Source organism: Bufo gargarizans, chromosome 1 (genome assembly GCF_014858855.1).
Source record: "Bufo gargarizans isolate SCDJY-AF-19 chromosome 1, ASM1485885v1, whole genome shotgun sequence".
NCBI lineage: Eukaryota > Metazoa > Chordata > Amphibia > Anura > Bufonidae > Bufo > Bufo gargarizans.
In genome coordinates, this window is record NC_058080.1 from 419,166,817 (window position 1) to 419,193,738 (window position 26,922).

A 26,922-nucleotide genomic window follows, 5' to 3' on the forward strand; every position below is an offset into this window, starting at 1 on the left:
AGTCAGAGCTGCTTCAAAATGCGGAAATTCAAATTTTTGTACCATAGTTTGTAAACGCTATAACTTTTGCGCAAACCAATAAATATACACTTATTGGATTTTTTTTATTAAAGACATGTAGCACAATAAATTCTGACACAAACTTGTATAGAAATGTAATTATACTTGAACAATTTAACCAGAGAAAGTTAAAAATACACTTTTTTTGAGAAAATGTTGGTCTATTTTGATTAATATCAGAAAAATGAAAAATGTCAGCAGCAATCAAATACCACCAAAAGAAAGCTGTATTTGTGAGAATAAAAGGAGGTAAAATACATTTGGGTGCCAAGTTGCATGACCGAGCAATAAACCGTTAAAGTTGTGAAGTGCCGATTTGTAAAAAAGGGCCTGGTCACTAGGGGGGTATAAACCTGTGGTCCTTAAGTGGTTAATAAAATCTCAATAATGTATTAAATTAGTGTAATTTTTATACTACTCATGTTTTCAATTGTGATTTTATAAATTAAGGAAACCTCTCACCATGAAAGTATTTTGGACCTAAACAAATCCAACAGTGCAGTCCATTTTTAAACAGACTGAATTGGGTACAAATCCGACCGAAAACTAATTTTGGTTATATATTATTATTAATGTTATTATTATTTTGTTATATTATTATATAATATATGGTTATATAGTTTTTGGGTGGGAAGGTCACTTCCATACTCCATCAAAGGTTTTACCTACCTTACAAGGTAAAGCTGTAGGATTTTTATAAAGATTTTTTTTAAAGATTTTATTGTTGCAGTGTTATCAAATAGAGAGTTAAACATGAGAAAGCAATAAAACAATATTAACATAATCCCCGAAAATAGTCTTAAAATAATAGATAGATGATCGATAGATAGACAAATAGATAGATAAATAGATAGATAAATAGATAGATAAAGAAATATAAAGATAGGTAGATAGATAGAGCGAGAGCTCCCGTGATTTTGTATTCATCCTGGGGTGTGAAGCTGCCATGCAGTGAGAATGTATAGTTGTAAGTTAGCATAAGTGCCCTTCCAGCCGACTATGATTAATGACTGTGATATTAGATATGTCAGTCCCAAAGCTAACACAGTTCTACTGCTTCTCTCTCATCCATTTGTTAACAAAGAAATAGTGCTGCTCTGTCCTATTATAATTTATTATCTTACTTCCCTAATCTTGTTTTATGCTCTCTGCGTCAATCTGGTGTACCAATACTTACAAGGAATAATACATTGCAGTTAAATATTCAATACGTAAGTATGCAAATGTAAAAACCTTAGATGTGTGGTGCACTAAGAGTTTATATTTTGTACAATTTAAAACTTAAATGTTAATGTAATAAAAGTAAGTGCAATGTACAGTGGATATAAAAAGTCTACATAGCCCTGTTAAAATGTCAGGTTTCTGTGGTGTAAAAAAATGAGACAAAGATAAATTATTTTAGAACTTTTTCCACCTTTAACGTGACCTATAAACCAAACAAACTGAAATCTTTTAGGTAGCGGGAAGAAAAAATATAAAAATAAAATAATATGGTTGCATAAGTGTGCACACCCTTAAACTAATACTTTGTTGAAGCACCTTTTGATTTTATTACAGCACTCAGTCTTTTTGGGTATGAGTCTATCAGCATGGCATTTTTTGACTTGGCAAGATTTGCCCACTCTTTTTTGCAAAAACACTCCAAATCTGTCAGATTGCGAGGACATCTCCTGTGCACAGCCCTCTTCAGATCACCCCACAGATTTTCAAATTGATTCAGGTCTGGGCTCTGGCTGGGCCATTCCAAAACTTTACTCTTCTTCTGGCGAAGCCATTCCTTTGTTGATTTGGATGTATGCTTTGGGTTGTTGTCATGCTGAAAGATGAAGTTCCTCTTCATGCTCGGCTTTCTAGCAGAAGCCTGAAGGTTTTGTGCCAATATTGACTGGTATTTGGAACTGTTAAAAATTCCCTCTAGCTTAAAGTGGTTGTCCAAGTTATATTTATTGATGACCTATCCTCAGGATAGGTCATCAATATCAGATCGGCAAGGGTCCGACACCCGGCACCCCCTCCGATCAGCTGTTTGAAGAGGAGACTCACACGGTGTCAGCGCTGCCTCCTCTTCACTGTTTACCTTCTAGCCGTTGCATCTGCAGTGGTGAGCAGGTGTAATTACACCCAAGCCTTCCTATTGAAATGAATGGGACGGCTTGGGTGTAATTACACCTGCTCACCACTGCAGATGCAACGGCAGAAGGTAAACAGTGAAGAGGAGGCAGCACTGACACCGTGCACGCCTCCTCTTCAAACAGCTGATCGGAGGGGGTGCCGGGTGTCGGACCCCCGCTGATCTGATATCGATGACCTATCCTGAGGATAGGTAGAAAAGAAGATGGCTTCGGCAGCATATCGCAATATCAAAAAATTCCTTTATTCGTACCTCCAGACACAAATGGCAACGTTTCGACTGTACACCAGTCTTTGTCAAGCCTAATGACAACAGTGCTGGTAGGCATATATATACCCCCCACATAAAATACACCCCCCCCGTTACATCATCAGTGCAAATCAATATATAATAGAGTACATCTGTTCATGTTTCAACTTACAACTGACATGTCCGCCACGTTCGTATTGTCCGCCTCGGCGTTCCATCATCTGTAATGCGCAGCCGCGTCTCAATTCATTTGCATTCCTGTCTGTAGGTTTTTTTACAGACAGGAACACCCTGCTAATGTATGATAGCAGCCACCCTCAGACTATGGTGAGCTCCCTCCCGTGGAGTCAATTACTCAGGGTACGTCGCATCGTATCCGATGACACTCTCTTTAGTCTCAGGGTGGATGAGATGTGTAAGAAATTTTCTAAGAGAGGTTATCCCATCAAATTGATCAACCGTATTAAACACAGGATTGTATCCATGGAACGCAGCTCTACTTTGATAAGGAAACCACAAAAACAGGAGACCCCCCGAATTCCATTTGTATCCATTTTTGGGAGTGATAGCGGCAACATAGCCACCATCCTACGACAGGATTGGCAGATCCTACAGAAAGGATTGCCTGCAGTCACTGAATTTTCTGTTCCCCCAATGATGGCATACAAACGGAGCCCCAACCTACGTGATAGATTGGTGAAAGCGGATATAGGGGTAAGGATATTGACAAACAGAAAAGATTAGCACCACTTAGGAATGGTAATTTCCCTTGCCTTTCCTGTTGCAACTGCGGTGGCATCATGAAAGGTGACGGTTTTACTCATCCATACAGTGGCAAACGGTTCAAGATCAATGGGCATTATACATGTAAATCCACAGATGTGGTGTACATGATACAGTGTCCATGTAGTTTGATCTATGTGGGGGAGACCACGATGGAACTGAGGGAAAGAATCAACAAACACAAAAGCACAATCAGAACAGGTGCACTTGACAAACCGGTTGCAAAACACTTCATTGACTGCAAACATTCCATCAATCAATTAAGATTTCGAGTAATCGATAGCGTAGGGTATCTGAGAAGGGGTGGGGACAGGAAGGGAATCCTGAGGAAAAAGGAACTTAAGTGGATCCATACCCTTAGGTCCCTTCAACCTTTTGGCTTAAATTTAGAGTTTAATATCTCATCCATCGATTGATATATGTCACTGTGTTGTCTTCTTAAGTATAGGGACATTATGTTTTTAGCATATGTAGCGCATCCCCGGGGAAACAGTCTCTAATTGATATGCTAAAATGCTTCTGATGATGATCTATATGTGATATATATGTGGGATACATTGTTCAAATGATGGCTTTGTGTGGTTACCATGTACTATGACATATATTGTTTCCATCTCTGTATATATGTGAATGTGTACATTCCGGATGTCCTTTGACAATTAGGTGATCATTATTGTGGCCAGTGGCCCTATATAATATAGATCGGTTCACCTTTGATACGGATTGTACACATTCCTTTATAGTAAGTAGCGCTGACCGTGGCGTCACCGTTGTCATGACGCCGGTGATTGCGCTGTGTTGTCATTGGCTGCGTTCCCCATGTGACCCACGGGATTGACGCACGGATGTGCGCACTGTGGTGAGTGTCACGTGGCGGTCGCGCAGGCCGTGACGTCAATGGTTGCTTCTGGCAGCTCATTGGTTGGAGACACGAGCGCCGCCGGACACCATGACGACGGATGATACTTCCGGTATGCAAATGAATTGAGACGCGGCTGCGCATTACAGATGATGGAACGCCGAGGCGGACAATACGAACGTGGCGGACATGTCAGTTGTAAGTTGAAACATGAACAGATGTACTCTATTATATATTGATTTGCACTGATGATGTAACGGGGGGTGTGTATTTTATGTGGGGGGTATATATATGCCTACCAGCACTGTTGTCATTAGGCTTGACAAAGACTGGTGTACAGTCGAAACGTTGCCATTTGTGTCTGGAGGTACGAATAAAGGAATTTTTTGATATTGCGATATGCTGCCGAAGCCATCTTCTTTTCTACGTATGTACTTTAAGGCTTGATGGATCAAGGGCCTACGGCTAGGCTGCTGCATTTGATACAAACGCATTATCCTGAGACCGCACGGTGCTGCTTCTATACCACAATTTCTACCTATCCTGAGGATAGGTCATCAATAAATATAACTTGGACAACCCCTTTAACTAAGGCCCCAGTTCCAGCTGAAGGAAAACAGCCCCAAAGCTGCCACCACCATGCTTCACTGTGGGTATGGTGTTCTTTTGGTGATGTCACTGTGCAGTGTTGTTTTTGCGCCAAACATATCTTTTGGAATTATGGCCAAAAAGTTCAACCTTGGTTTCATCGGACCATAACACCTTTTCCCACATGCTTTTGGGAGACTTCAGATGTGTTTTTGCAAAATGTAGCCTGGCTTGGATGTTTTTCTTCGTAAGAAAAGGCTTTCGTCTGGCCACTCTACCCCATAGCCCAGACATATGAAGAATATGGGAGATTGAACTTGTCACATGTACCACACAGCCAGTACTTGCCAGATATTCCTGCAGCTCCTTTAATGTTGCTTGGTAGCCTCCCAGACCAGTTTTCTTCTTGTCTTTTCATCAATTTTGGAGGGACGTCCAGTTCTTGGTAATGTCACTGTTGTGCCATATTTTTTCCACTTGATGATGACTGGCTTCACTGTGTTCTATGGTATATCTAATGCCTTGGAAATTATTTTGTACCCCTCTCCTGACTGATACCTTTTAACAATGAGATTCATCTGATGCTTTCGAAGCTCTCTGTGGACCATGGCTTTTGCTGTGGGATGCGACTAAAAAAATTTCAGGAAAGACCAACTAGAGCAGCTGAATTTTATTTGGGGTTAATCAGAGGCACTTTAAATGATGGCAGGTGTATGCTGACTCCTATTTAACATGATTTTGAATCTGAGCTTAATTCTAAACACAGCTACATCCCCAGTTATAAGTGCACATTTATGCAACCATATTATTTTATATATTTATATATTTAGTTCTTTTAAACATATGTATTTGACATGTATTTGTACTGGCCTGCAGTAAAATTGATATCCAATGACCGTCTAATATACCTCCAGCCACATAATCACTTGTTCTTTTCTGTACATTGAATGAATTATTTTTGGGGCCTGTACTACACTGGCCTGCATTAAAATTGTTATCCAATGACTGTCTAATATACATCCAGCCACATAATCACTTGATGTTTTCTGTCCGTTGAATTAATACTTTTTGGGGCCTGTAGTCCACTTGCCTGCAGTAAAATTGATATCCATTGACCATATAATATACCTACAGCCACATAATCACTTGATCTTTTATGTATGTTGAATGCATAATTTTTGGGGCCTATAATCTAACTGGCCAACAGTAAAATGGTTATACGGTGACCGCCTAATGTACCTCCAGCTACATAATCACTTGATGTTTTCTGTCCGGTGAATGCATCATTTTTGGGTCCTGTAGTACACTGGCCTGTAGTAAAATTTATATCCAATGACCGTCTAATATACCTCCAGCCACATAATCACTTGATCTTTTCTGTCTGGTGAATGCCTAATGTTTGGGGCCTGTACTCCACTGGCTTGTAGTAAAATTGATATTTAATGACCGTCTAATATACCTCCAGCCACATAGTCACTTGATGTTTTCTGTCCGGTGAATTAATAATTTTTGGGGCCTGTAGTCCACTGGCCTGCAGTAAAATTGATATCCATTCACCATCTAATATACCTCCAGCCACATAATCACTTGATCTTTTCTGTACAGTAAATGCATAATTTTTAACAGGCCAAAAGTAAAATTGTTATACAGTGTCCGCCTACTGTACCTCTCGTGTGTGAGTGCTGTCCAAACTACTACTGACTAAATAACAGATTAGCAATGACTTGCTTAATCCCTTCACGACCCTTGACATATTAGTTTTTCATGGCTGCAAGTGAATTGTGGACTTTTGATGTACTAGTACATCATGCTGATTGGGAGGGCACCAGTACTTGCGTCCGATCAGTGCAGGGGCCCGGCTGTATCCGCGAGCATTGCTGTAAAAGCCAATTCCAGTGTATTAACCCCTTATGTGCCGCGGCATATACGAGGATCAGAGAGGAGCGCCTTCTGCTTCTCTATCAATCCCCCGCGCTGTAGTGACAGGGGGCTGATGACTGCTGTGACAACTCCAGGCCTTGCAAAGGCCTCAGTGTCTGCCATGCATGTAAGCCTGGGGGATGGGTCTCACAGGCACATTGTCAGTGTAAAACTGACAGTTTCAATGTAATACAATATATTATGTATGTACTGTACTACATTGAAAGAGGGAACAGACCCTGAAATGTTAAAGTCCCTGTACTGGAACAAAATGAAAAGTGAAAAACAGTAAATAAAAATAAGTGTTTTATAACAATAGAAAAGTGCCCTTTTCCCATCATAAGTGAATTTTAATAAAATAATATTAAAAAATGTAATACAAATAGACATATTAGATATCACTGCGTCTGTAACGAGTGGCTCTATAAAAATATCACATGGCTTACACCCTCTGATGAACACCATAAAAAAATGAAAAAAACAATGCCAAAACAGCAAGTTTTTGGTCACCTTGTCCCAAAAAAGTGTAATAGTGAATTATAAAAAAAAATCTCATATACCCAAAAATTGTATCAACTCTTCCCGCAAAAATGAGCCCCTACACAAGATTATTGTCAGAAAAATAAAAAAAATATGGCTTTGAGAAAATGGACACAAAATTATTTTTTTTAATGATTTTTTTTGTGTAAAACTTAAATAGATTAAATTAAAATAGAAATATTAGGTATTGCTACGTCCTTAACAACCAGATCTATAAAAAGATCACATATTCTACTCCCTCAGATGGCCGCCATAAAAAATGTAATAAAAAAAAGTTGCCCCTAAAAAGTGTAATATTGAATGATCAAAAAATTCAAGTCAACTCTGCCCGCAAAAATGAGCCTCTACACAAGACTATTGGCAGAAAAATAAAAAATAAATCTATGAGGCATGTAGTTTCTAAACTGGGGTCATTTATGGGTGGTTTCTCCTCTGTTAGCCCCAGAAAGTGACTTCAAAACTGAATTGGTCCTTTAAAAAGTGGGTTTGGGAAATTTTCTAAAATCCCAAAAAATAAGACATATGGGGAAATGTAAGGTAATAACAATTTTATAACATATCACTGTCTTAAAAGCAGAGAAATCGAGATTTTAAAAATTGCTAATTTTTACCTTTTAAAAAAAAAATATAAATAAAGGTGAAATATATCGAATCACATTTACAACCGTCATGAAGCACAATGTGTATCAAGAAAACAGTCTCAGAATGGCCTGGATAAGTAAAAGCTTTCCAAATTATTACCACATAAAGTGACATGTCAGATTTCCACAATTTGGCCTGGTCCTTAAGGTGAAAAATGGCAGGGTCCTGAAGAGGTTAATGAGAAACACTTTGATATACAAACCGGATTCCAAAAAAGTTGGGACACTATACAAATCGTGAATAAAAACTGAATGCAATGATGTGGAGGTGCCAACTTCTAATATTTTATTCAGAATAGAACATAAATCACGGAACAAAAGTTTAAACTGAGAAAATGTACCATTTTAAGGGAAAAATATGTTGAATCAGAATTTCATGGTGTCAACAAATCCCAAAAAAGTTGGGACAAGGCCATTTTCACCACTGTGTGGCATCTCCCCTTCTTCTTACAACACTCAACAGGCGTCTGGGGACCGAGGAGACCAGTTTCTCAAGTTTAGAAATAGGAATGCTCTCCCATTCTTGTCTAATACAGGCCTCTAACTGTTCAATCGTCTTGGGCCTTCTTTGTTGCACCTTCCTCTTTATGATGCGCCAAATGTTCTCTATAGGTGAAAGATCTGGACTGCAGACTGGCCATTTCAGTACTCGGATCCTTCTCCTACGCAGCCATGATGTTGTGATTGATGCAGAATGTGATCTGGCATTATCTTGTTTAAAAATGCAGGGTCTTCCCTGAAAGAGATGACGTCTGGATGGGAGCATATGTTGTTCTAGAACCTGAATATATTTTTCTGCATTGATGGTGCCTTTCCAGACATGCAAGCTGCCCATGCCACACGCACTCATGCAACCCCATACCATCAGAGATGCAGGCTTCTGAACTGAGCGTTGATAACAACTTGGGTTGTCCTTGTCCTCTTTGGTCCGGATGACATGGCGGCCCAGATTTCCAAAAATAACTTTGAATCGTGACTCGTCTGACCACAGAACAGTCTTCCATTTTGCACACTCCATTTTAAATGATCCCTGGCCCAGTGAAAACGCCTGAGCTTGTGGATCTTGCTTAGAAATGGCTTCTTCTTTGCACTGTAGAGTTTCAGCTGGCAACGGCGGATGGCACGGCGGATTGTGTTCACTGACAATGGTTTCTGGAAGTATTCCTGAGCCCATTCTGTGATTTCCTTTACAGTAGCATTCCTGTTCGTGGTGCAGTGTCGTTTAAGGGCCCGGAGATCATGGGCATCCAGTATGGTTTTACGGCCTTGACCCTTACGCACAGAGATTGTTCCAGATTCTCAGAATCTTCGGATGATGTTATGCACAGTTGATGATGATAGATGCAAAGTCTTTGCAATTTTTTGCTGGGTAACACCTTTCTGATATTGCTCCACTATCTTTCTGCGCAACATTGTGGGAATTGGTGATCCTCTACCCATCTTGGCTTCTGAGAGACACTGCCACTCTGAGAAGCTCTTTTTATACCCAATCATGTTGCCAATTGACCTAATTAGTGTTAATTGGTCTTCCAGCTCTTCGTTATGCTCAAATTTACTTTTTCCAGCCTCTTATTGCTACTTGTCCCAACTTTTTGGGGATTTGTTGACACCGTGAAAATATGAATCAACGTATTTTTCCTTTAAAATTATACATTTACTCGGATTAAACGTTTGATCTGTCATCTACGTTCTATTACAAATAAAATATTGACATTTGCCATCTCCACATAATTGCATTCAGTTTTTATTCACAATTTGTTTAGTGTCCCAACTTTTTGGGAATCCGGTTTGTAGCTAAAATGCACACAATCATGTGCATGAGCCTGAAAAATAAACAAGTAATATTTCGGTTTATGGTAGCTGTAAGGTGGTCCCCAGAAACAATTCTACTGGTGGGCCCAAGGTACCCCAGTCTGACACTAGCCTCAACCATTTTCATTTTTAGAGTACTAGTTTAGTGCTCTCAATAAGAGAAACAAAATAAGAGTATTGCAGGTTTGATACCTTTTAATGGCTAACAAAAATAGAAGTAATGATGTTACATAGCGAGCTTTCGAGACATCACCAGTCCCTTCATCAGGCATACTACAAGAATATATGAAGAAACAGCAATATATATACAATAAGAACAGAGACATGGGGGAATGAATGGACATTTGAAAAATGACAGAACAACATATTAAAAATCTTGAGAATGAGTCCTGAATTGTCTTACAGATAAGGGATGTGAAAGTTTTATGGTCTCTAAATTACCAGACTTTTTCCTTTTTCATCTTCGGAGTGTTAGGCAGCTGCTTAGAAGAACCCCTGCTGTTTTTGGGACAAGGTTAGAGGAGTCCGGGTATTTATAAAGCTTTGAAATTTGCCTTTCTTATGATGATTGTGAACAAGCCTTAATCCTAACAGGTTATTTAAGGTCTGTGACCTCTGAGTGCTCAAATCTCCTTGCGTTCTCATACTTTTTAAGCTTCTCCTTTCCCCTTTTCACTCTAAAATTGTACAAAACCCAAATAATACACTGATAGTGCTTAAAATATTGAAAAGTGTGTTTCATCTTTACCTTTATGCCTTTTGGAGATCATTTCATCTTCAACTTGCTAAACTGTTCACAGTAACAGTAATTTTTACCAGGGGTTCCCAAACTTTTGCATGGCACTCTATAGCCTAGTGTTAAACTATGCACTTATCTGTATCCTGCACTGTATTGTACATTAACATTTAATAATAAACAATTTTTTTCAGAACTCATTCACTCCCATAAATACACATACATTTACTAGAAGTTGGCACGTCTTGGCACATGCTTTTTATAGGGCATATTTAGATCACAGTTTGTCATGAACGTGCATTAGCAAAAATTGTAGATTCTGCTCGTTATGACTTCCTGGACTATTCCTTGTCAGTAAATATGCTGAACTGTGCTTCATGAATATGGGTCATTATAAGCTCTCTAATGAAATGTCTCTAACTCGATCTTGCTTCCATGGGAAATAATAACTGAAAGTTACTCTAGCAGTAAAATGTCAGTAATTGATAAACCTGATTTACTGCGGGTTAGTGCCAAACAGCAAGAACTGACAGACAGTCATATTTTAGAGGATTTGCTATTATAACATTCACAGAAAATATAGCGAGAGGTCTGTGCAGTATATAAGCAGTTCTAGTGATATATAACCAAATGCAGATTGGCCTCCCCACTATATACAGGTGCATCTCAATTAATTAGAATATCATCAAAAAGTTCATTTATTTTAGTAATTAAATTCAAAAAGTGAAAATCATATGGGGGCGGAACCAAATGCAGAGCTAAGCAGAAGCAGCATAGCTGAGCTCCAGCAGCCACAGCCGAGTACAGCATTATAAAGCGCCCCAGAGGCACCCAAACTGTGCTGGAGCAGACCCCTCTCCACCCACTCACTCCCAGGAAGACACTGGAGATGACGAGGATGAAGAAAAACCCTGGTTCCCCCACAAAACTTACCTCTTTCTTCACAGAAGCACCCATCCAAGATGGCCCCCAGCACATACAGGAGGCAGCACAGACACCAATGAACTCCAGCAACAAGCGCACCACAAGGCAGCAGGTCCATGAGGAGCTGGTAGGACATATTTCCCCTGCAAGTAAAACTAGTCATGTGAGTGGGGGGTCTGCCCAAAGCTCTCCAGCAGGGGCAAAGTATGACTTTAACATGAGCCCTAATACAAGCTCTGAACACGATAGGATCACCCTGTCTGCTATGCAAGATTTAATGGCAGACCTGAAAAGTTCTATACACTCAGCCTTAAACACTATAAGGGTACACATTATGGCCATTGGGGATCGCACTGCGCACCTTGAGGACAAGATGGAAAAATACTTTACTTTTTTCTCAAGCCCCCCTAACTCATACTGACGAATAGATATGGTATTAGTGGATAAAAGACTTCTACAAAATACACTGAACAAAAATATAAACGCAACACTTTCGGTTTTGCTCCTATTTAGCATGAGCTGAAGTCAAAGATCTGAAAAATTTTCTACATACAGAAAAGACCCATTACTCTCAAATATTGTTCACAAATCTGTCTAAATCTGTCTTAGTGAGCACTTCTCCTTTGCCGAGATAATCCATCCCACCTCACAGGTGTGGCATATCAAGGTGCTGATTAGACAGCATGAATATTGCACAGGTGTGCCTTAGATTTCCCACAATAAAAGACCACTCTGAAATGTGCAGTTTGATCACACAGCACAATGCCACAGATGTAGCAACGTTTGAGGGAGAGTGCAATTGGCATGCTGACTGCAGGAATGTCTACTAGAGCTGTTGCAATGAGTGTTCATTTCTCTACCATAAGCCGTCTCCAAATGGGTTTCAGAGAATTTGGCAGTACATCCAACCGGTCTCACAACCGCAGACCACGTGTAATCACACCAGCCCAGGACCACCACATCCAGCATGTTGACCTCCATGATCGTCTGAGACCAGCAACCCGGACAGCTGCAGCAACAATCAGTTTGCATAACCAAAGAATTTCTGCACAAACTGTCAGAAACCGTCTCAGGGAAGCTCATCTGCATGCTCGTCATCCTCATCAGGGTCTGGACCTGACTGCAGTTCGTCGTCACAGCCAATTTGAGTGGGCAAATGCTCACATTCAATGGCTTTTGGCACGTGGGAGAGGCGTTCTGTTCATGGATGAGTCCCAGTTTTCACTATTCAGGGCAGATGGCAGACAGCATGTGTGGCATCATGTGGGTGAGCGGTTTGCTGACATCAACATTGTGGATCAAGTGGCCCATGGTGGCGATGTTGTTATGGTATGGGTAGGCGTATGTTATGGACAACGAACACAGGTGCATTTTATTGATGGCATTTTGAATGCACAGAGATAACGTGACGAGATTCTGAGGCCAATTGTTGTGCCATTCATCCACGATCATCATCACATGTTGCAGCATGATAATGCATGGCCCCATATTGCAAGGATCTGTACACAATTTCTGGAAGCAGAAAACATCCCAGTTCTTGCATGGCCAGCATACTCACCAGACATGTCACCCATTGAGCATGGTTGGGATGCTCTGGATCGGCTTATACGACAGCGTGTTCCAGTTCCTGCCAATATTCTGCAACTTCGCACAGCTATTGAAGAGGAGTGGACCAACATTCCACAGGCCACAATCAACAACATGATCAACTCTATGCAACGGAGATGTGTTGCAACGAATGAGGCAAATGGTGGCCACACCAGATACTGACTGGTTTTCTGACCCACCACCCCCTCAGTAAGGAAAAATTGTGCACATTTCAGAGTGGCCTTTTATTGTGGGCAGTCTAAGGCATACCTGAGCAATATTCATTCTGTCTAATCAGCACCTTGATATGCCACACCTGTGAGGTGGGATGGATGGCAAAGGAGAAGTGCTCACTAACGCAGATTTAGACAGATTTGTGAACAATATTTGAGAGTAATGGGTCTTTTGTGTATGTAGAAAATGTTTCAGATCTTTGACTTCAGCTCATGTAAAATGGGAGCAAAACTGAAAGTGTTGCATTTATATTTTTGTTCAGTGTATAATTTCATCAGATATTGGTACCATAATTTGGTCCGACCATGCCCCTATCTCTATACTCATTAACCTACAATACTCTCCCTCATGAGCCCCGTGGAGATTGAATAATTTCATTTTGAATAACCCTGAATATTTACCTATATTCTCGTTATCCACAATCTGGTGTGCTCACAAAGTGGCCATGAGGGGTATCTTTCTAAAATACTCTGCTTTGGAAAAGAGAAAGGGAAATCAAAAGATCGAACTACCAGGCCAGATTAGACAAGCAGAGCGTGACAACTAGTGTTGAGCGAGCACCAAAGTGCTTGTGTGCTCTGACCAAACACATCGGTATGCTCGTGTGTTCTACCGAGCACCCGAGCACAATGGAAGTCAATGGGAGAACCCCAGGCACCCCCTGCTCGGAAGACAAGAGGGTGTCTGGTTCATAAAAAAGGTTAGAAATTGATGGAAACCCCATCAAAATGGTTTGGAAACAGCATTAAGAAGATAGCTGGATGCGTCTTAGACTCCTATTATGTACGACATACAATAAACTACCACACAAAGGCTTTATGCCAAAAGCCAGGTATGTGCAAGCCATCAATCTATCCATGAGACAGATGACAGACTTAGTCAGCATACCTTACAATAGCAGCCTTGTGCACTATGAGATATTCCAAACCAGCACTCATCTGACTGAGAACCAGTAAACCTCAAAGCTTTTTTGCATCTGTTGGATGGCTTGGGTGGACCTGCACACCTAGCTCAATATTATTAGGGCGACAAAAAAATTTCTGATTGTCCTAACATAATATTCAATAACCTTTCTATACAGTTTTGTCATGTAAAAATGAATTTGTATAAACATGGACAAAACCATTTTGATGGGGTTTCCATCAATTTCTATCCTTTTTTTTTGAACCAGACACCCTCTTCTCTTCCAAACAGTGGGTGCCTGGGGTTCTCCCATTGACTTCCATTGTATTAAATTGTATTCGAGCATCCGAATTATTCAGCCGAGCACTCGGACTCGCTCATCACCAGTAACAACCAAAAATCTCCCAAAATTACCTTCACAACCCAACTGAAAAATTTAAGATATGAGCTACATGTGTTAATGCAATCCAGATTTGAGTTCTCCTCCACAAATCCAAATCCATTTATTACTATTGCGTAAACAAAACTAATAAATCTTTAGCAAACAGGATTAAGGCTAAATCTGACCAATCTAGGACCCCCTTTTTATATGGCAGAGCAGGTAAGAACATTAAAAATCCCCAAGAAATAGTTGATTAATTCACCTCATACTACTCTACTCTATAATCTCACCCTATACGCTGATACTCCTCAACCTATTGAAGAGATAATTAACATATTCCTGAATAAAATCTCTCTTCCCCAATTATTGCCAGAACAATTAGATATATTAAACGCAGATATCAATATTGATGAAATCACTCAAGTAATAACCTCTCTCAAACTAAACAAATCACCAGTGCCAGACGAGTTAACCAATGAGTACTACAAGACCTCCCGATCCTCTCTCCATACCTGAAGGTATGTTTCCAGCAATTCTTTGGAGGCAATCCGATTCTTAAGCAAATGTTCTCAGCTCTAATAGTCACACTTCCCAAAGTTGGCAAACCTCCCGACGCTCCAGAAAATTCCCGCCCCATATCATTACTCAATTCCGATCTCAAGATCTTTTCTAAATAATTGTCCAATAGATTGGTAGATATTTTGCCTACTTTAATAAATAATGACCAGGTTGGATTTGTGAAAAATAGACATCTGACGATACCAGAAGATTTATAGACCTCCTGCATATAATATGGAGATGTGGAACGCCTTCTCTGCTCCTATATTTGGATGCGGAGAAGGCGTTCAACAGGGTTCATTGGGGATTTCTGAGAGCTTTTTCTCCGATGCGATAGTGTATACTTTGGGCTTTCTATCCTCTAATATTACGAATGGAACCCAACAAGGGTGTCCCATGTCCCCTCTCATTTTCACTTTGATCATGGAACCCCTAGTGGAAAGCATTGAATGCTCACTCAAGATCACTGGGATTAAATCCCAAGGCATTAGGCGTTACTAATAAAATTGGTCTATTTGCAGATGACACTATTTTGGTCATATCCAATCCCTCCCAATCCTTGATTGCAGACAGTTGTATTATTAATCGCTTTAGCGAATCCTCCTATTACAAAATGAATGTGAACAAATCACAAATATTACCGATGAATATAGACCATAAAGTACATAAACACAATTTCAATTTCAATGGGTCAAAACCGAAGTGCCATATTTGGAAATAGTGCTCTCTTTTCCACTATCCACACTGTTCCAAACTATCTTGTATCATTAGAGGAGGTTAGAAATAAAATATCCTCCTTGAGGTTGTTTGGCATCTCATGGTTGGGGAGAATTGCTGTGGCCAAGATGGTTCTTCTACCAAAGATCCTATATATTTTTAGAAATATACCAATATTTATCTCAATCTCCTATATCCAAACATTGCAAAACTTGCTTATGCTGTTTGTGTGGCGTGGGAAGAAACCGAGGGTCAAGGCGGAAATTCTGTTTTCCCATATTCATCAGGGTGGGGTGAACTGCCTATCTCTGTCTTTATACTATAAAACTGTGATACTGGACCAACTAAAACAATTGTGGATTGGAGATGTCTCAAAAAAATGGGTTCAGATTGAGCTTGGCCTATTCAGGAGACACAGCATTCACACTTTCATGTTCCATTTTATATTTTGGGTTCCACAACAATTTTCCATACTTAACATCCCCGATCTCAGCTGTGATACGGCTGTGGACTAACCCATCCTTCCGTAGATGTTTTGAAACCATAGAATTAATTTATATTGCTATAGCTACTGATGAGTTGTTTGTTCCTAACTTCTCAGCATCACCCTGGTCTGGGTGTTCCTACTCTACATCATTTCCACATTTTAGCTGCCAAACATAACCTGTACTTCCAGTACATGCAACTTAAGCCTCATGCACACGTCCATGGAACACGGACCGCGTGATACCGGCCTGGATTTCTTCTGAGTGCAGGAGCGCACGGCGTCATTGGTTGCTATGACGCTGTGCGCTTCCTGCTGCCACCGCAGTACAGTAATACACTGGTATAGATACACAGGCTTTAGACATATGCTTAGCTCAGGGTTGATTCCCATTGCTCAATCCTCTAATTTTCCTTTATTAAGGCTATGGCTCTCCAATTCTAACTCCAATTCCATCAACATATCCTTTTGCGACAGAAATTTGCTAATAGAGGAAGGGGACAAATTGGGGAAAATTAAAGACCACTGGCACCATTTTTTAAATCAAAGCTTTGCTGATGATCAATTGCAATCTGCTCTTACCTCTGTTTGCAGTGTATATATCCCACTTGGAATCTCATCGAAAAGTATTCTATAGATGGTACCTCACACCGTGTCGCCACGTATTTTCCCCAACATATCAGATGTGTGTTGGAGATGTGTCAGCGGAATTGGTTCATATATGCATGTGTGGTGCGAATATGGATTAATAAAGAAAGTTTGGCACCAGATTTTTTCTGTATTATCTGATATACCGTATGCCAATTTCAAATGGTCCCAGACCCGGCATTAGCTCTTCTATCCCTTGGTATAGAACAGTTCTCCTTTTTACATTCTACTATAGTTTCTCTTGCATGCATAGCTATGCAACACAAAAATTGCGGCCAATTGGAAAACAAGAACACCCATACATGTCTCAAACATTCTACAGTCCATTAATGAACAATGCTGGTATGAAAGGCTTTCAACGCGTAACGTCAATCTAGTTTGGATCACTTCTATTTTTCATAAACCCCTTTGATTGATTGCTCTATCTCTTAATCAGATGCGCAGTATTGTCTGAGAAATGCCATATTAGCTATTAGTTAGTAAAGACTACAATTTATGTAAGAACTGACATCTCAATTCCTTCAGGTTATTAGACAGTTTTCTATGTTTTTTAATTTCCGTTGCATTTTGATGTAATCTGTATAATTGAAAAGAATACCATGATATCTGTAAATCCCATGTTGCCTTATGTATACTTGATGGTATTTCAATAAAAACGAATGTCTCAAAAAAATAAAAAAAATAAAGAAACTCATACTATATAGATTCATTACACAGAGTGATCTATTTCAAGTGCTTATTTCTTTTAATGTTGATGATTTATGGCTTAAAGCTAATGAAAACCCCAAAGTTAGTGTCTCAGAAAATTAGAATTCTATATACAGCCAGTTAAAAAAAAAAAAAAAAAAAAAAAGAAATGTTGGCCTGTATGTATGTTATATGCAGTCAATACTTGATCGGGGCTCCTTTTGCATGAATTACTGCATCAATTTGGCGTGACATGGAGGCGATCAGCCTGTGGCACTGTTGAATTGTTCTGTAGAAATCCAAGGTTTCTTTGATAGCGGCCTTCATCTCCTCTCTCAGTCTAATTAATTGAGATGCACCTGTACTATTGGTCTTACAATGATGCTAAAAAAAAGTATATTTTATTCTTGTTTCTATGTTTGCACGTGTCACACTTAATTTTTTTATATCGTCAAACAAAATGATATTTAAGGCAAAATACAGATTTGTCCAATTTTATTCAACACAAACTGGTCATAAGGAAAAGTTACTGGCCTTTACTTTTTGGATTTCTCAACAAAAACATTTTTTACTTGTTTATGACATGGGTCCTAGGAGTCGCAGCTATACGGATTGTAAGTAAAACGTGTGCTGTTCCATATAGCTCTATGGAGATACATCTGGTTGTGTCTGTAGCTTGCACAGAGCTGTACAGAGTAGCTGTATGCATGCTCCGCCATTTCTCCATATACCGTAACTCCTCCTCTAGAGGACTTCCTGGTTACAATTGTCTATAGTTCTTGTGCTACGCCGGTCTTGATAAGGCAGGAGCAGACATTTAATTTATGATGAGGCACAGGCCTTGTTAGAAATAAAATGCCTCCCGTGAGCCAGATTAAAATCTACTCCAGCTCAGAGCTGCTGTACATTTCAGTCAGGATTTATGCCAGTTTCTGGTGCAAATAATGATAAATGTGCCATTCCCTTTATGGGAAACTGGGAAAGAACAACTTATGGTAAACTGGCATTTAAGAAGTTGCAAAACCCAGTTTTGTGACATTTTAACTACAGAAAAATATATTGAGGGGCATGATAATGTCTCCTTTGTGTGTCAGGGATTACTTGTGGAAAGTTGCATTCATGGGTCTGTTAATTATGTCAAGTAACCAAGGCTTTATCACCAATCTACTGTTCATGGGATACTAAGTAGCAAAGTATCCCCACACAATCACATTACCAATGTTCAGTTTTCATCTTGTAAAATGAAGACAGAAATTATTTGGAATTTCGCATTTATTGGTAGGTACAGTAAGTAGACTTTTTTGCAGAATATCTCTGCATTAAAAATTAATAAAGCAAAAAATAACAAAGTAAGCATCCCAACTTTGTCATTTTGATTAGCAACTGCAAACCTATCCAGGCTAATCATGCAGCATGTCACTGAGTGCTGCTATACCTTCATTATCTCTCCATTAGTACAACACTAATCACAATGCACTATTTGTACACGTATGCTATTGCACACTCTGCACTATATTCACAATCTAAGCATGTAAATACTATTAGATTGCAGACCTGCAGTTGAGTAAAACACATTTATAAAAGCCATTATTTTTGTTCGACACTGGACATGTTCCTAACACTTATACAAATATCAATAAAAGGTTAAAAATTATCACAGCACAACAGCTGCTTTATTACTCTATGTATATGCAGGATAGGTTGAGGCAGGTGAAAATGTTATTTACCACAGCAAAAGAGCTGTATAAAATCCCTTCACCTTGACTTAAATCTCAGTTTAGATTGGCAGAGCTTGAACTATATTTTGGAATTGGCTTCATTCAGATGGTGACTGGTGAGTAGGTGATAACATAAGTCTCTTGGATAAAATAAAATTGTAGTTAATCTTATAGCTGTCTACCTAAAAGCAAGGATTACACAATATTTTCACTGGCAAAATTTGCACGTTATATATATCTATATATGCATTTTTGTGCACGGCAGCGGGAAAAAGCACTAGGGAGGAAGAAGAAGGATGCTCACATGACCCTAAGAGGAAGTGAGAGGGGAGAGCTGCCCTGATTGGCTCCCATGACAGTCTGGATGAGCCAATCAGTTCTGCAGCAGACAAGGAGGTGCCCCTGCAGAACGAGCAGAACGTTACTCTGTGCTGGGCGTAGCAGTGTCTGCCAGAAAAACGATCTTAGGGACAGTCAAAAATCACAATCAATCAACAATTGTATTGTACTGCTAGTGACACTGAAGAGAAAGGCTAGAATTGCAAAGAAGAACTGTGTAGAATAGGGACAGGCAGGGAAAGCTGACAGACAGGGAGTGAGAAGTGGGGATCTGAGTCTGGGAGTGCCTGCTAGCAGAATTGCAAGGACATTTCTTTTATTTTTTCCCCATTTTAACATAAATACATTTTTGGGGTGTGTGTGTGTGTGGGTGGGGGAATAAGCTCAAAACTGTACAACACCTGTTTTACCATCCATACAATAGATGTAGCATTTGAAATCTCAGTGAAAAAAACTGAAATACTAGTCCAAACTCTGTGACAGGGCATCTTCACATAGTACTTTTTTTTTTTTAAGGTTTTGAAACCCAGCATATACATGTCTTATAATATGCAAGGTAGTAGAGGATAACATCTGAGTGAAAACGTGACATACTAGGCCACTGGTGGCAAAGCTATGACATGGGTGCCAGAGGTGGCACTCAGAGCCCTCTCTGTGCGCACCTGCACACTGCAAAAAGTCTATGGCATACCAATATGCCTTAGACTTTTCCTGCCATTCATCAGAACAGAGCGCACTATGAACAGCTCAGGCAGCGCACTGTATGTAGGCAGGCTTTTATAGCTAAATGATAATGTACATGTTAGATATACTATATTGGACTGTAGTATTCAGGTTAAATTGCCGTGTTGGCACTTTGTGATAAATAAGTGGTGTTTGGGTTGCAGTTTGGGCACTCGGTCTGTAAAAAAAGATTCACCATCACTGTACTAGGCCGTGTTGTTTCATCTCCAGGCACTTTAAGTGTTGGTGTGGTGGATGGGTGGGGGGAATACTTGCATAGTAGTTTGTCAACTTTTCCACTGGAGAATTTTTTTTCAGAATCTGCATATTTTAGCGAGCAAAAAACATTGGGCATAAATTTGTTAGGTGCGCCGATACTGCAGCATTTCCAAAGTCAACTGTTGGTAGCAGTGTCTTCAGTGTGTTTGTGGAAAGGGAAGGATATCGTATTGCGTCTTCCTGTCTTTAAATTCCAGAAGCCAGATTTGCAAACCGTTCCATACTTTGTGTGACTGTGTACATTTAGGCAAAAAAAATTCAGATCTATGGAAGAGTTCAAAATAAAAGACCCAGAGCCAGAATGTGAGTAGTGGCAGCACCAACCACCCGGTCAGATGTAGTAGTAAGCCGCAGATGTCGCTGGCTTCTTAAAGGCTCAACATTATCATTGAGGAGAAAGAGGATGAGATTGTGGATTGTATAGCTCAGTCCTCCTCTCAGTTGCAGCAGGATAATGTGGGGGTGACTTGAGTCTGAAACCGTGCAATGGAGCCAGAGGTCAAAGTGTTCCTCCTGGTCCTCCTCCTTGCAGCCCCAGAAAAGGCTTTCAGTGGAGTCATCTCAGTCTTCACTGACGCTTCCTAGTGGGCTGCCTTCCTTTTTCCTAAGAAATTAAAAGAAAACCCCACCACGCCCTATGGCAGACAGTCAAGAGACTCTCTCTGATATTGGAACATGTGTAAGCAGTCGCCATTTGGGCTGAGGAGGAGGTTCAGGAGGAGGCTGTGGACCCCATGCATAACTGTGTTCATGTGGTGGTAATAGTGGTACCTGTAGCCACGGCATTGGCGTTGGGGGCAAAAACAGTGTCAGTTGGGGAAAATGCAGAGCAAGGAAAGGGGGCCAAGGAGCCCACTGAGCCTACAATGATATTTCACAGTCTGATAAAAGTTGCAGGGAGGGCATGACGATTGTGTGCTGGACAGGACCTGGGAGCTGGATAGGAGTGCTGAGGAGGAGGCAACATCAGATGAGGAGGGTGATGGCAGCAGCAATAAAGAGCAGAGGCAACATACCTCCAAAAGAACAGCCAGGACCATGTCTGCTTCGGGATCTGGTAATGCCGCTGACACTGTTGGTGGGTTATCCCTAAAATGTGGCAGACCTGAATCAAGCTCAGCGGCCTGTAGGTCTGTGTGAGTAACTCTGTATGGCGTTTTTACGCCACAAGGTGGGCACACAAAACCACAACTGTATGCAAGATATGCAGGATTAAAATGAGCTGTGGCTTTTCAAACACAATAATAGGTACCAAAGGTCTATTGCAGCTCATGAGGCGGCATCACCAGATCTTTTGGAAAAATACAACCGGCCAGCATTATCAATCAGAACAAGTCTGTCCTTCTTCTCCCAGTCCTCTTTTGTGGCAGCCAACCCACATCGACAACCAATACAATGTTCTTGTCATCATCATAACTTTCTTCTTCTCCGACTAAGACGTCTCCTTGTCCACCGCTCAATCAAGAGACATCTATAAAGGAATGTTTGGCCAGCAATTAGCTTGTCTAGAAGGTGAACCTTCACCTGGCCGCATTGCTGGTGGTGCAGTCGCTGCCATACTGTTGTAGTAGTGCCTTTTTACTCTCATGTGGCGGAGAATGCAGACCACTCCTTATGATTCTCGCTGTGCGGCAAGCTGCACTTCACAGTAAACACCTGTAGCAGCTGTTACAGGGAAGTACAGTACAGGTCTTTCACGGCCCACTCGGCCAATGTTTTTTGTGGCAGCGGAGAGGCAGCATTCCAGCACTTATCCGCCACCTCCTTGCACGAACACTCAGCCCATGTTTAACAGAAACATGAGACCAGGATCTGCAACACATGGCGAAGCAACACCCCAGCAACACTGCCAGTACAGGTCCTTTTGAACTCCTAACCCGCTTACCCATGAATTCTTTGGGATGGCTCGCACAGCAGGTACTTCCACGGACACTCTTTCTTCTTTCTTGCCCAGCCTTCACTGTCATCTCAGAGAGGGTTTTCGGCATCACAGTTGGCGTGGTGACACCCAAATGGACGAAGTTGTCCTCCGTCAGTGTCCATCACTTTTGTCAAAAAGAATCAAAACTGAATTCCGGAGGATTTTCACACTCCTCCTGTTGGCCAGCAATTAGCTTGTCTAGAAGGTGAACCTTCACCTGGCCGCATTGCTGGTGGTGCATTGCTGGTGGTAAATAGATTTGACAAAATCACTGAAAATATTCTCTCACAGACAGTTGCTGTAACAACAGAAATATCACTGAAGGCAACTTCCTAAAACTTTACTTTTAATATTATATACAGTATCTCATAAAATATATCCAATGTTCTGCCTGCCGCTTTATGAGTAATACAAAAATCAACACTTGCCCAGCTACACATAAAAGGTATGATGTAAGGGACTGTCACGGCTGTTTAAGGGTAACCAGAGCATACACAGTAAGAAGAGCTACTGACCGGGCCCAAACTAGGGAAGAGAAAGGGTGACCCCTGTCAGACCCTCAACACTCTCCCTATGCTGCTAAAGCACATGCCCGGATCCAAATGGTGGAACAAGGCATGCCCGTGTACCTTAGACTGATGAGCCCTGTAACCCCTACAATAGTGGAAGGGGCACGACCACCGATGCCCTGCTCAGAATATGGAGGGAACCGTGGCCACCTCAGATCCAGTCAGGAAATCACCAGGTACACAACAAAGTCTGCACACTTAGCTGATGGAGCTGCAGCCGCAGAGAAGACGGATCCAAGGGCCGCTGGCAATATCCGGAGTGCTTGCAGCAGCAGAACACAGGTCCAGAGAACTAATAGCTTAACAAGAGAAGATACTCAAGCCAGAGCTACAACTGAAAAGAGAAATATAATCCACGCCCTGCAATAGGAGGAGGGCTGATTTAAAGGCAGGGAAATCAAACGCAGGAGAGACAGCTGGGAGTAAAGACCTCATCACAGGGGCGGAGAAACAGAACAGTGAGGACACCTCCAAACTCTAAGTGACATCATCACAGGGGTGGAGACACAGAGCTGTGAGAACGTCTCAAAGCTCTGGTAGTGACAGTACCCCCCCCTCTACGGGTGGACTCCGGACACCCAGGACCCACCTTCCCAGGATGAGCCCTATAACCCCTACAATAGTGGAAGGGGCACGGCCACCGATGCCCTGCTCAGAATATGGAGGGAACCGTGGCCACCTCAGATCCAGTCAGGAAATCACCAGGTACACAACAAAGTCTGCACACTTAGCTGATGGAGCTGCAGCTGCAGAGAAGACGGATCCAAGGGCCGCTGGCAATATCCGGAGTGCTTGCAGCAGCAGAACACAGGTCCAGAGAACTAATAGCTTAACAAGTGAAGATACTCAAGCCAGAGCTACAACTGGAAAGAGAAATATAATCCACGCCCTGCAATAGGAGGAGGGGTGATTTAAAGGCAGGGAAATCAAACGCAGGAGAGACAGCTGGGAGTAAAGACCTCATCACAGGGGCGGAGAAACAGAACAGTGAGGACACCTCCAAACTCTAAGTGACATCATCACAGGGGTGGAGACACAGAGCTGTGAGAACGTCTCAAAGCTCTGGTAGTGACAGTACCCCCCCCCTCTACGGGTGGACTCCGGACACCCAGGACCCACCTTCCCAGGATGAGCCCTATAACCCCTACAATAGTGGAAGGGGCACGGCCACCGATGCCCTGCTCAGAATATGGAGGGAACCGTGGCCACCTCAGATCCTGTCAGGAAATCACCAGGTACACAACAAAGTCTGCACACTTAGCTGATGGAGCTACAGCCGCAGAGAAGACGGATCCAAGGGCCGCTGGCAATATCCGGAGTGCTTGCAGCAGCAGAACACAGGTCCAGAGAACTAATAGCTTAACAAGTGAAGATACTCAAGCCAGAGCTACAACTGAAAAGAGAAATATAATCCACGCCCTGCAATAGGAGGAGGGGTGATTTAAAGGCAGGGAAATCAAACGCAGGAGAGACAGCTGGGAGTAAAGACCTCATCACAGGGGCGGAGAAACAGAACAGTGAGAACACCTCCAAACTCTAAGTGACATCATCACAGGGGTGGAGACACAGAGCTGTGAGAACATCTCAAAGCTCTGGTAGTGACAGGGACTTTGTGAACTGCAGGAGCAAAGGGGTTGTGTACCTCTGTCATTGCACTTGTCCCCTGGACTACATGGGAAGGATATTTAGGGAATTCCGCTGACATGTTCTAGAACATATAAATGACATCAAGAAAAAGAAAAACACTCCGATAGATAACCATATCTGGGAGTGTCATGGTGGGGATTTGAACTCACTGACATTCTCAGGATTGGAATTGGTGAAACCTTCTCCCAAAAAAGGTGACTGGGATCGTAGAATCCTCCAAAAAGAAACAGAATGGATATATAGATTCCGATCCCAGTCAACCAGAGGACTTAATGAGAAACTCACCTTCTCTTGCTTTATCTGAGTCCCCCGTTGTATCTCACACCTATGGCCAGTCTCCTTTTTAAGTGTATAGTGCTTTACCTCCTAGTTGAGATAAAAATATTTATCGACAAAGGAAGTGTCATGGAGATTATTTAATAAACTGCTTTGTATTTGTGCATTTTCTTTGAACTATCTGATGATATATTTTATAGTAGTAACAGCTGTGTATCATTGGAGCACGCACTATTTTATTACTACATTGGATGTTGATGGTTTTTCCCTCTTTGGCTGTTTTTCATCAACACAGTATTAATACACAGCAAAATCTGTGATATCTCCCCCCGTCTAGTATGCTGTAATATTACACATGTGTACTAGTTTTATGCCCCGTGATATGATGCGGTTTTTGATGCTGCCTTTGTTTATGTTATCTAGGGATATAGGATGACCATCTCTTGGTCGCTGTAATTGGCCTCTTCATGTGATCATTACAGGATGTGGTGGTTATGGGGTTAATTTATATATTTCCACCATTTACAGCATGCCCTGTTGCAGCGTCCCATTCCTGTACGTGGGCACTGCAAATCTTGTTAGGATGTATGTTGTATCATGTTGTATTGCACTTTTGTAAAAAAGATACCAGGCTGTTAGGTGCACTACACAGATTCCACCACTAGATGAGGATAGAACCACAGTATATATACCACAGTTCAGGCCTAGTTAGGGAAGTTAGAGTTAGAGTGTGTAAGTTGGAGGAGATGGAGTGGGGGGCAAGGGGGAAGGAGAGGACCCCCTCCTCTCAGCTCTCTCTTGGGCTCCACGGCCCAGAGGAGCCAATTCATTGTCTCAGTTTCAAGTAAGAAAAGCAGGCAGAGGTGAAACCTTTTTTTTCTACCGTCTACTCTGGTGTGCCAAGTGGATTTCTATGTGGAAAGACAAAGGAAGGACAATAGCCATTATTCTAGGCTCTAGGCACCTTTGCATCAAGGTGAAGGATTTATTAGCTTCCGGCAGACTCATCGTTACTTCAAGGACACACAGGCCATCTGTTGCATCACTTGTGTGTAGAATATAAGGACATGAACCACCTTTACTAAGATTAGAACAAGGCAAAGAGCTGAATACCAGTGAGCACACAACTTCCTACGGTAGTCTGAGATATAGCCACATATACAGCCTGTTACTGGGATTTGCCACATCCAACCTACATATTCATAAGAGACTGTTTATAACTGGATGTACATTGCTGTCAAGATCCTGGTTACAGTAAAGTTCTTAGTTGGATTCAAACCCTGCCTCATTCTTTTATCTCCATACTACAACCACTCTCATCATTTTGCACCACCAAGGTGCTGGTGTCAAGACAATACCTAATTCAGGGGCCCAGCCGCACAAGCACTCAGAAAATACAATCGCCATCAAGGGCACCTTGATCACCACCTGGCCGGTGTCCCCTGTAATAGAGTGTGCTCTGGAGAATTTGGTGCTGTTCCCCCCTTCACTGCACTGCTGGCCCAGGGAGGCATCTGCTAACCGTGAGTACAGATGAACTGCTGCACCCGTCAGCCCACCGTGAACCTTACGCGTTTTCCCCTGGGGACCAACACATTGCACTGTTATCAAGAATCTTGCGTTCCACACTTGATATTGGTGGAATGCATGGCCATCTTTGATGCGATCACGTGAGTACATCATGTGATCGCAACACATTTGCACTTCCTGCATGCCCATCCAGCGAGATATCGCGGGATCTCATGACGTATTATGCGATCCCGTGCTTCGCTTCTTTAATGGGCTACTTAGTTTGCCGCATATGTACATGCGCTCCACGTGTATCTGGCGTAGAGCGCATCTGTATATCACTTTGTCTTCCCAATGAACACAATGGGAGTCCTAGGGACGAGAACATAGGGAGGAGCCTGAGGGATAATTCACCCAATACCCATGCCTACCCAGGTCATCTGACTGGAATGAGCAGTGCGAAAGTGTGAATTCACCTATGGGGCTTCGACCGGCCCA